We start from the raw sequence: 12904 nt of genomic DNA, 5'->3' as shown, positions 1-12904 counted from the left end.
TGTCTTTGCTATCTGCTGCAATTCTGTTTTCATAGCTAGCTTTAGAGGATTTGATGAGGGATCTCAACCTTTTGTTGCGGCTGATAAGGGGGTTTTTCCAGTCTTGGGACTTCAGCTTATTCCGCATCAGTTTCATATATATATATATACACACATACATACATAGGTAGATAGATATACACACATTTTCCCTACTGTTGAATGACTATGCTGCATGATATGCTTGAATAAACATCAAACATGCCTACACCTCTATTGGCTTAGTGGTAAGTGCAGGGTCTTGGATTCAAGACTTGCAAGGGCTGACTATTTTGTTGTTGGGCAGAACAAGGGCTGTTGGATACAGAGTAATTAAGGCACTTTTAAGCAATTGTAAGTGGGTTTGTGCGGCAGTAAGCAATGCTAACTTCTGGTCGACTATGCCTACACACAGTTAGCCTTAAAAAGTACTTAATCTGTGTAGGCATCTCTTAGTGCCATACAAACAGGCTTAGTCCTGCTTGCTACTGCTTACTCCCACTTACCCCCATGCTAATTTCTTTAAAAGAAAAGAAAAAAGGGGTGATAGGAAAGTGGTGAAAATGGGGACACAAAGAGGGAAATACACTATGAAAGATAGCTAGGGATGTGCAGATGGGTGTAGGGAAGGTCCATAGCTGTCCATTTCTTCTACAGCAACAGCTGTGCATATATGCTGAATTTGGAGGTAAATTTGGACACTCAAACCCCTGAGACAGAGTGGTAAGGACAACAATAATATGTTGTGAAGCCAGTTAGAGAAAATTACATGTGTCCAGTGGACATGTGTGGGAAATGGACAGCTATGTATGGAGCAAAATTTTTTTTTGGGAACAGATTGTCTTTTTCTATTTTTTTTAGGGTGAGATGGGATGTTGGGGAAGGATAGTAGGTATATTTGGGGAGGTAAGCTGGGTAGGAAGACAGACGAGGCAGACAAGACAGCATAGAGGGGGTGGCATATGACACATTTGGGGGTAAACACCTTGGACGGGAAGGGTGTTTGGTAATCAGAAGCACACAAGCCCCAAAATGGATAAAGTAGGACTGATGTCCCCACACATGGGCAGTCACCACTGCACCTTCATGGCCTCAAAGGTGGCTGTGCAGGAGGGGCAGGATGACCCAATAAATGCACAACATGACCCTCAAGCTGGCATAGCAGATCTCCAAATTCCTTGCGGAGCTCGCTACGCACCAGACCCCGGATCTGGCTTCTGGTGACAGGATCCTGTCAGCACCCACACCTGGGAGTGGATCGAGCCCCATCTCCTAAGGTGGTTCCACCTGAAAGTGATGCAGGACCAGCAGATGAGGAGGTCCCAGGGTGGGTCCCAGATGTGCTGGGTCCCAGTGTCACAGCCAGATGAGGTGGGAGAGGTGGATCCACTAGGATCGGCCTTCCTGATGTGCTATGGTGTTGCAGTTTTAGAGCACATGTTGGTTAGTAATGGTAAACACATTCCAGGATTAGTTATGACAGCATGCATGAGTATTCCTATTAACCCAATATAACAGATTTGGAACATTTGCATAGCAAATAGAACACATGCATGAATGGAATCACAATAGACATTACACCAGCATGCAGGTTACATTGATAGCAACAGGCCACCAATGAAAGTATTTGAACAGGGAACATTAAATGGAATAAATGTCAATGTTTTTAGACCAACAGGACACATGTCCCAACAGTAGGTTTGGTGGAAAACATACCCATTCATTTATGTGTTTATATTATTGGTGAAGATAAGGTGGGGAGAGAGATGTCAGTTAACAACCGTAGATTCTTGCAGTGGTCACAGCTTTAATGATCATTGCTCTACTCATTACTCTACAGGTATTATTATAACAACTATGGCCTTGAGTTGGGCAGTTGTATGTTTGCACACAGTATAATCACAGCCTTCTTATAGCTACTTTATATGGAAGACCTGTGGAGGGAATGCTTGTTAATACTGCTTGACTGTTGTTACCCATATTCACATAGTCCGGGTTACATATGTGCACTCATACTGTGTGTGTGTGTGTGTATGTGTGTGTGTGTGTGTGTGTGTGTGTGTGTGTGTGTGTGTGTGTGTGTGTGTGTGTGTGTGTGTGTGTGTGTGTGTGTGTGTGTGCGTGTGTGCGTATGCATGCTACTGACACACTCTGCCTTGATTTCTATCAGTCACCCTGGTTATTGTTAGCAGAGACCAGTAGCTGTGACAGCATAACACTTTTGAATATTTCTTGGGGGGGACCACTTGGTGTATGTACTTATCTTGCTGTCATTTGCAGCCTTGGGGTTGGACCATGGGTGTTGGACACAGTATAACTACAGCCTACTTATAGCTACTTTATACCTTCTCTTACCTGGAAGACCTGTGGAGGGAATGTTTGTAAATACTGACTGTTTCTACACAATTTCACAAAATCCTAGCTAAAATTATGCATACAGCTTACTACCACTCCCGGGATTCGAACCGTAGCTGTTTCTGCTAAAAATATAACAAGTGTGTATTTCATCAGAGGGAGCTATTGAGAAACTGCTGCCTTTTTCTTGAATGATTTCTTTTTCATTCTCTCTTTGTTGTAAGATCTGACCTTGTAATTACAACATTCTTATACATACATTCCTATACATACCTTTTCACATACCACAATGTGGAAAACAATGGTTAACACAACATTACTATTCGGATATCAGATCTTGGTGTGTGACATTTGTAATATCAGTTAATCTCATGTGTTATAGAAGCACTAACTTTGTCAGATGGGACTTGATTGTTTAATGCTTTCAGAGCTATAGTTGGTATGCATAACATGTACACATTTCAAATCATACCATACCAGAGTAAACATAACCAGTCCAGGGTTTTGAAATTTATTCACAGGCAGTTACAGTTTTATTAATATATGACCTATATGAGACTATTACTGTAATATTTTCTGCTTTATTCAGTAGAAACCATACCCATTTTTAATAATGCTAAGTGACATTCTACTCATTTATATTTATTCGGTCTGAATACTATAAGCTAGATTGTTACTCACCAGCCTCGCGATGCAGCCTTTGCAACCTGTTGACATGGGTTTCCTGGTTTGCAACCCACTCAGCTGGAGCTGTAATGAAGATAGAGAGACATTTATGCATACCTATCCATCACATACACAGGCTGGACTTTGGTAAACAGTTATTGCTATGAATACTTACACACTGCTGGGACATCTCCCATCTGTCATGCTTCTTGGACCCACTGTTCCAAGAGCTCCCTCTTCCTCCACTTCATGTCAGCATAGTGGTGCCGGACCTGCTCACCAATTTGAGGGATACCAGAGGTACTGGTGAGATCATGGTTGAGACTTTTCCAGGCTTACGCTTTGTATTGGGAGCCCTAGTACTGGTCCTGCAGCAGTCTCACATCATTTTTTTTACAAAAAGTCCTCCCATGATCTTGGACTGCTGTATGCCCCAAGCTGCACCTGAAAGTGCATGCCCTCTCCAACACCAGCTGTACTGCCTACAGTGGGGAGCTACAGCCAGTTATGAGCTGTATTCCCACCTATGAGGTTTAAATATGACTGATTTCCCACCCTTTGCCATGATTGGATGGTTTTGAATATGCTGAGCTAAGCTAATCTACAGGCAAACCTGCTTAGCTAAGGTTGGCAGTGCTTAAAGGAGCAGGTTCAGCACTGCTTACCGATGGGCAAATCCACTTAGCTGGGCTACTCATTGCTTAGCATTCATATTTACACAATGCTTACACCCAGTCAGCATAGCTGTGCAATGCTTAGTATTGCTTATGTTTCATTTTACGGACTACCACCTGTATGGGATTGATTCATCATTCCTGACATCATATAAACTTGTTTACCTTCCCTGACATCTCCCAATGTGCTTTCATTACATTTATTCTTGTGTGACTATGCTGTATGGGGCACTTATGTTTATATGGGGGTTTCACAACTTTATTACACTGACACCTCACATCTGGGCATAATACACTACTCTGGTTAAGAAATATAAGTTACTTCCTACATAAATATGCAAATAAATTAAAATTGTAATGATTTCACATACAAAATGGAAATGGTTTTGGTGAGGGTGAAACCGTAAATGACTACATGCAAGGCATATGTTGTAACCACTACACTATTGCACTACTGCTTATGTTGGATGTCTATTGCCATTTAACTTCCCATGCTGTTTAAGCTGAGCTAAACATAGGAAAACAACGGGCACACCCATGCAGCTATGCTTAAACTTTATTGCAGATGTGAAAAAAAATATTTATTTGTTGGGGGCTGTGCTTTGGAAATGTTAATGACATATAACTTTTCGCAGTATGTCCAGATATTTGCATTATATTCTTGGTCCACTTTTCATAAACTTGTGGCTCTCTGGCACATCATTAAAGATTGAAGTTTGACAATAATGACAGACATTTGAGTTTTATACTTCATACCCTTCAGAAAATTCATGCTAATGCAAAACCTGTTATTCTATCAACTTTCTAAGTTTGTAATGGTAATATTTCACAGTTGTCCCTTATGGCTTTTTGCAGATTTCTTACTCTAATGGGTTGTAAGGTGTGTGTTTTAGACCAAATCCTTCACAAATTTCATGCTAATGGAAAACCAGTTATTCTATCAACTTTCTAAGTTGGTATTGGAATATTTCAGTGTTGTCCCTTATGGCTCTGTCCATATTTCTTACTGTAATGGGTCGGAGGTGTTATGAGTGATCTCGCTCTTTTTAAATTGCCATACGGCAATTCTGGTGTGCAAGGGGTGTGTGTATTGTGAGAGCACTGCTCTCAAACATGCCCCCACTCGTACACATCCCCAATGTATGTATTACAGCATGGCAGCATGCCTTCATGCATATGCATGGCATGCTGATCCGTGCTGCACAGGAATGGTCCCTTCCGTGCAGTAATAAGTTATTCCTGCACGGACGTTTGCTGAATCTGGGGGCTTGTCTTCTCTTTCTCCAAACATTATCTTTTTAAAATTTAACGGATGGTTTATTAATAAAATTAACATGTCTGGAGGCATATAATTCTTTAGGGAATCTGAGCACCTTTTTAGCTTTTGCTCCAGAAACTCTTTAAACCCCATGACAAAAGTTTCTTGCTTCAGTTACTGTGAAATGTCGGTGTTTTCTCATATAATCTGTAGTTGTACAAAATAGCAACCATTAAAGGGACACATGATCTGAAAAAGAATAGGATGGATTACAACCTCCTTTAGTAAATCAGCAGCTCTATAGTTATGTAAATGTATCCATTATTGATGTTGAAATAAATCTGCCAGAACAATACATAAATTAATGTGCTGGGTTCAGTGAACATATCTGCATGTACAAGTAGCAATGTTGTTTATCATGCCCACTGCTTCTGGTTAAGTCACCGTTGTTTTCATACTGGGGAAGACATGTACAACTTATAGAGTGCTCACTGCTCAACTTTGTAGGACTATTAAATCAAGGAAACAAAATAATGCTTTACATAAACAGTACAATAGTCTGTGGCTTTAAAAAAGTGTTTTTCATGCATGGGAAAAAGATAACTAAAACCTATATGTGGTTTGGAATGTCACATCTCTAAAAACGTACACACATCTTCAATTCCAGTGCATTTTCAGAAAATAAACTGAAAGCATAATATAAACAAATGTAAATATTTTGTGAAAAATAAATGTTATTAAAACTGTACAAATAGCAATGTTATCAGTAAGAAATATTCTTTACAGTGATAATAGTCAATGAATTCACAATGTTTCCATAAATACTGTAATATATTATAATGCACACAAACCCCAAATTATTTGTTTTGTTAAACTCGTACAAATGTTCTTATCTTGGAAACTGTATTACCTAGACATATATTGTTAGAGAATTCTTTTGTTATCAAAATGTAAGACTGCATATATCTAAAGATGTGCAAGTTTGAATGCAAATATCAAAGGCAGTTTTTTGAGAACATCTAAGGTTTCACCTGATGTCATACAACAGTTTATAAGTCACTTGTTATTTGAAGCATTAAGTACATATGGAAATATTGTTGATTTTCATAATTGCTAACAAATAGCTAGTAATATCACAGGTATATAATTACTAACAAATGGCTAGCAATATCATAGGTGTAGTGTGATATATAGGGAAATATCACACCATACCCCTTAATAACATGTAGGGCTCTCTGTTATAAAAATATAAACATAAATATGAATAAGTGACAAATTCATTTCTCTACTGCTGGACATCCCAGATTAACAATCTTAGTGTCATACTGTTAATAACTCTTCACACTTTGTAACACTGCTTATTATTAGCTGACAAGTCACTTAGTTACAGATGCCAGGCTCAAATATGTCTGGATGCCATAAAGAGCAATGGATATGAATTGAAGTATACAAAAATGGCATTATAGGCTTGAATGAGTTAAGGCAGATGTAAGTAGTGGAGATTTAAATTCATTATCTGAAAATCAAGGGCAGGCAGAGGAGTTCAGATTTAATGCTTTTCAGCATCCTGAACTCAATGAGATTTTCAGGATAATGAAAGTATTTTAAAGATGAAAAACCTGCAACACTGAGTCTTAGAAATTGAAAGATTCTGTTTGTTTCATTAATTTAAACAAATATCATTCACTTATAAAGGGCATGCTTTTTAACCAGAATTTTAGCAGTGACGTGATTATAGAGTTCATTGTGTTTAACTATGATTTGTTACAATGTTTCAGTCTGAAGTTCTACGTTCAGAAGAACAAAAGTACCAAGTTTTTTTGCCATTTTGTAAATTAGTTCTAGTTACTATTATGGGTCCCTGTCATTTATTTTATTTTTATTTATTTATTATTATTTAGTGGTTAATTCACAGTGATAGTATCAGCAATATTTTGGACATTGTATACTGTGATTGAATTGGATATGTCAAACTATTAACATTCAGAGAAATAAGAAAACCCCTCATCATTAAAGCAAACTACTCATGCTAACCTTTCACCCAAAGCTCTAATAATATCATGTGTATTCTCCATTAAATTAAAAACCAACACGCTTTGCCATTGTCTCAGTACAGTACTCAGAATTGCAAACACCTATGTGTCCTGAATTTGAAAAGAAACAGCATTATACCATGCTTCCTATAGAAAATTTTCCCTCATCATCCCTCCCTAGTTGCTTCTAAGACATTGCATACATGTCCCGATATGACTGCAGTCTACCTTATTCAAGTAATGCATTACTTTTGTTTAATTACACATGGATTACTAACAAACATGCACAACAAAACATACTTCAAGGGGTAACCAAAAGTCTTCATTATTCAAACAGTGTCCTTCTAGCAATATTTCATACACCACTGGCCTTCATCAAACACTTTATTTATTCAGATATATAAAAAATATGTTTACCCACCATTACTGAGTTTCTAATGCCATTTATATGTTCATGTCCTGGATCATATCCCTCTTGAAGCATTTGGCAGATTCAAAACAGAGTTCTTCTCTTTTTCAGCTATGCAATTATGTGCATTACAAATTTTTAAAACAAGGGAACAAGCTCTTTAAACTTCAACACAGTATTACCTTTTCTGCAGCCCTATAAAAATGTCCATTTCATGAATATGCACAGAGTGAACACCAATATGATCACATCATTATCGAAATACTCCCACAAGATACTGGCTCACCTAACCATTCACTCAAAAAAGGTATACTCCTGAATTGTCTAGTTGGTCATTGGCAAACTATTTGTAAATGCTTCTGTGCCAACCTTGACCTAAATTTTGGAAATGGCTCCTGATGTACCAGTGTTGAAAGTACCCCTTAGGCAAAACACAGCTTCTTCTTCCAACTATGTGACTTCACAGATAGGGGCTTTTCACCAATCTTTTTTAACATTTTCGCATCAGACTACAAAGTAACAGTTTGAACATTAATATCCTCACACTACAATTACAGTCGTTTAATAGCTATAGCATGCAAATTCATCACTGCCATCATTTCTGTATCTTGATTATTTTACATTGTTATAAGATTATCCAGTCTCTCTTTAATGTCCGATAGCTCTACAAATAAATCCTTCCATGATACAGTCAAATCTGAACTTGACCCATTTATTTCTACATTACTGAAAATGTCAGTTACCATCACAGTTAAGTGATTTACTACTATGCAGTCAGCAAGCATATTGATTTTCTATTAGAAATTGTTTTTCAGACTTTAACTTGACCAGTTTTCTATGTTTTGTCATGGTGACCATTTCTTTCACTTACAAACTTTAATAGAACATCACAGTTTCTGTTTAGAACAGCCAATGATACTTTTTAAAATGAATTTCCATTTCACACTGAGCAAATTGGAGGAAGTTGGAGGAAGGGCTCTTAGCTAACTAATCTGTGATATATAACATTAACTATACTGTTTTTTGCTTATTTCTGAGTTATTGATAGCACTTTTATTTTACTCACTGTGTGTGAGGTATTAAGTAGAATTTTCTACAATTGTTAAGCATCTGCTTGGGTTTGTTTGTTCTGATTTCCTGCTAGGAGTGTATCATATAACTTGTTTGCATTTAAAAGCATTCTCTAGAGTCTCCTTGATCCTTTATCTGTTTAAACATGTCTTCAGTTTTTTCTACCTAAGTAATCTTGGTAGTGTAGCATTGTCCATATTCAGGCTTGTGTTTTGGGCCTAGTTGTTTGTTAGTAGAGGCTGTGTGTCTAAGCACATGTCCCAGGCCATCATAGCTTAGCCAAAGCCAGTATAGCATTTCAGTGAGAGTGAATTGTTTGTGGTCATTGGCTGACTGGGGTTGCCTGGACTACGCCTTGGAGTAAGCACCTCATTGGTTCTTTCAAGCTTTTTTTAAAGTTGTTTCAGGTTTTAACTTTGTTACTTAAGAAGTTAACTTGTGACTGTTTCTGCCATTTCACACTGAGCTAATCAGAGGAAGTCAGAGGAAGGGCTCTGAACTAACTAATCTGTGATATATAACATTAAGTATCCTGTTTTTTGCATATTTCAGAGTTATTTATAGCACTTTTATTTTACTAACCATGTGTGAGGTAATAAGTAGAATTTTCTACAATTGTTAAGCATCTGGTTGGGTTTGCTTGTTCTAATTTTCTGCTAGGAATGTATTATATAACTTGTTTGCATTTAAAAGCATTCTCTTAAGTCTCCTTGATCCTTTATCTGTTTAAACATTTCTGCAAATTTTTCCACCTAAGTAGTGTAGCATTGTCCATATTCAGGCTTGTGTTTTGCACCTAGTTGTTTGTTATTAGAGGCTATGTGTCTGAACGCATGTAGCAGGCCATCATAGCTTAGCCAAAGCCAGTATAGCATTTCAGTGAGAATGAATTGTTTGTGGTCATTGGCTGACTGGGGTTGCCTGGACTATGCCTTGGAGTAAGCACCTCATTAGTTCTTTACAGCTTTTTTTAAAGTTGTTTCAGGTTTCAACTTTGTTACTTAAGAAGTTAACTTGTGACTGTTTCTGCCATTTCACAATGAGCTAATCGGAGGAAGTCATAGGAAGGGCTCTGAGCTAACTAATCTGTAATATATAACATTTAATATATAATATTAAGTATCCTGTTTTTTGCTTATTTCTGAGTTATTTATAGCACTTTTATTTTTCTCACAGTGTGTGAGGTATTATGTAGAATATCTACAATTGTTAAGCATCTGGTTGGGTTTGTTTGCTCTGATTTCTGGCTAGGAGTGTATCATATAACATGTTTGCATTTAAAAGCATTCTCTAGAGTCTCCTTGATCCTGTATCTGTTTAAACATTTCTGCAGTTTTTTTCTAAGTAGTGTTGGTAGTGTTGCATTGTCCATATTGAGGCTTGTGTTTTGGGCCTAGTTATTTGTCAGTAGAGGCTGTGTGTCTGAGCACATTTCCCAGACCATCACAGCTTAGGAAAGCCAGTATAGCATTTAATTGAGAGTGAATTGTTTGTAGTCATTGGCTGACTGGGATTGCCTGGACTTCACCTTGCAGTAAGCACCTCATTTGTTATTTCCAGCTTTTTTAAAAATTGTTTCAGGTTTCAACTTTGTTACTTAAGAAGTTAACTTGTGACTTTTTCTGCCATTTCACACTGAGCTAATCAGAGGAAGTCGGAGGAAGGGCTCAGAGCTAACTAATCTGTGATATATAACATTAAGTATCCTGTTTTTTGCTTATTTCTGAGTTATTTAGAGCACTTTTATTTTACTCACTGTGTGTGAGGTATTAAGTAGAATTTTCTACAGTGGTTAAACATCTGGTTGGGTTTGTTTGTTCTGATTTCTTGCTAGGAGTGTATCATGTAACTTGTTTGCATTTAAAAGCATTCTCTAGAGTCTCCTTGATCCTTTATCTATTTAAACATTTCTGCAGTTTTATCTAACTAAGTAGTGTTGGTAGTGTAGCACTGTTGATATTCAGGCTTGTGTTTTGGGCCTAGTTGTTTGTTAGTAGAGGCTGTGTGTCCAAGCACATGTCAAAGGCCATCATAGTTTAGCCAAAGCCAGTATAGCATTTCAGTGAGAGTGAATTGTTTGTGGTCATTGGCTGACTGGGGTTGCCTGGACTATGCCTTGGAGTAAGCACCTCATTGGTTCTTTCACGTTTTTTTTAAAGTTGTTTCAGGTTTCAACTTTGTTACTTAAGAAGTTACCTTGTGACTGTTTCTGCCATTTCACACTGAGCTAATTGGAAGAAGTTGGAGGAAGGGCTCTGAGATAACTAATCTGTGATATATAACATTAAGTATCCTGTTTTTTGTCTATTTCTGAGTTATTTACAACACTTTTATACTCACTGTGTGTGAGGTATTAAGTAGAATTTTCTACAATTGCTTAGTATCTGGTTGGGTTTGTTTGTTCTGATTTCCTGCTACGAGTGTATCTTAAAACTTGTTTGCATTTAAAAGCATTCTCTAGAGTCTCCTTGATCCTTTATCTGTTTAAACATTTCTGCAGTTTTTTTCTACCTAAGTAGTGTTGGTAGTATAGCATCGCCCATATTCAGGCTTGTGTTTCTGGACTAGTTGTTTGTAAGTAGAGACTGTGTGTCTGAGCACATGTCCCAGATCATCATAGCTTAGCCAAAGCCAGTATAGCATTTAAGTGCGAGTGAATTGTTTGTGGTCATTGCCTGACTGGGACTGCCTCGACTACGCCTTGGAGTAAGTACTCATTGGTTCTTTCAAGGTTTTTTTAAAAGTTATTCCAGGTTTCTACTTTGTTACTTAAGAAGCTAACTTGTGACTGTTTCTGTCATTTCACACTGAGCTAATTGGAGGAAGTCTGAGGAAGGGGCTCAGAGCTAACTAATCTGTGATGTATAACATTAAGTAACCTGTTTTTTGGTTAGTTCTAAGTTATTTATAGCACTTTTTTTACTCACTGTGTGTGAGGCATTAAGTAGAATTGTCTGCAATTTTTAAGCATCTGGTTGGCTTTGTTTGTTATTATTTCCTGCTAGGAGTGTATCATATAACTTGTTTGCATTTAAAAGAATTCTCTAGAGTCTCCTTTACCATTTTTTTGTTTAAGCATTTCTGCATTTTTTTCTAGCATTGTCCATATTCCTGCTTGTGTTTTGGCACTAGTTTTTTGTTAGTAGAGGCTGTGTGTCTGAGCACATGTCCCAAGCCATCATAACTTAGCCAAAGCCAGTATATCACTTCAGTGAGAGTGAATTGTTTGTGGCTATTGGCTGACTGGGGTTGCATGGACTACACCTTGGAGTAAGCACCTCATTGGTTCTTTCAAGCTTTTTTAAACTTGTTTCAGGTTTCAATGTTACTTAAGAAGTTAACTTGTGATAGTTTGTGCCATTTCACACTGAGCTAATCGGAGGAAGTCGGAGGAAGGGCTCTGAGCTAACTAATCTGTGATATATAACATTAAGTATAATGTTTTTTTTCTTATTTCTGAGTTATTTATAGCACTTTTATTTTACTCACTGTATGTGAGTTATTAAGTAGAATTTCCTGCAATTGTTAAGTGTCTGGTTTGGTTTGTTTGTTCTGATTTCCTGCTAGGAGTGTATCATATAACTTGTTTGCATTTAAAACCATTCTCTAGAGTCTCCTTGATCCTTTATCTGTTTAAGCATTTCTGCAGTTTTTTTTTTACCTTAGCAGTGTTGGTAGTTCAGCATTGTCCATATTCAGGCTTGTGTTTTGGGCCTAGTTGTTTGTTAGTAGTGGTTGTGTGTCTGAGCACATGTCCCAGGCCATCATAGCTTAGCCCAAGCCAGTATAGCATTTCAGTGAGAATGAATTGTTTGTGGTCATTGGCAGACTGGGATTGCCTGGACTACACCTTGGAGTAAGCACCTCAATGGTTATTTCAAACTTTTTTTAATGTTTTTTCAGGTTTCAACTTTGTAAGATGTTAACTTGAGACTGTTTCTGCCATTTCACACTGAGCTAATCGGAAGAAGTTGGAGGAAGGGCTCTGAGCTTATAGTCTGTTATATATAACATTAAGTGTCTTGTTTTTGCTTATTTCTGAGTTATTTATAGCACTTTTATTTTACTCACTGTGTGTGAGGTATTAAGAAGAATTTTCTACAGTTGTTAAGCATATGGTTGGGGTTTTTTGCTCTGATTTCCTTCTAGGAGTGTATCATATAACTTGTTTGCATTTAAAACCATTCACTAGAGTCTCCTTGATCCTTATTAGTTCTTTCAAGCTTTTTTTAAAGTTGTTTCAGATTTCAACTTTGTTACTTAAGAAGTTAACTTGTGACTACTTCTGCCAATTTACACTGAACTAATCGGAGGAAGTCGGTGGAAGTGCTCTGAGCTAACTAATCTGTGATATATAACATTAAGTGCCCTGTTATTTGATTATTTGTTGAGTTATTTATAGCACTTTTATTTTACTCAC

Source organism: Protopterus annectens, chromosome 13.part0, assembly GCF_019279795.1.
Source record: "Protopterus annectens isolate FY-2018-M chromosome 13.part0, PAN1.0, whole genome shotgun sequence".
Classification (NCBI taxonomy): domain Eukaryota; kingdom Metazoa; phylum Chordata; order Ceratodontiformes; family Protopteridae; genus Protopterus; species Protopterus annectens.
The sequence above is the reverse complement of the archived record's forward strand: the minus strand, read 5'-3'. Positions refer to the sequence as shown.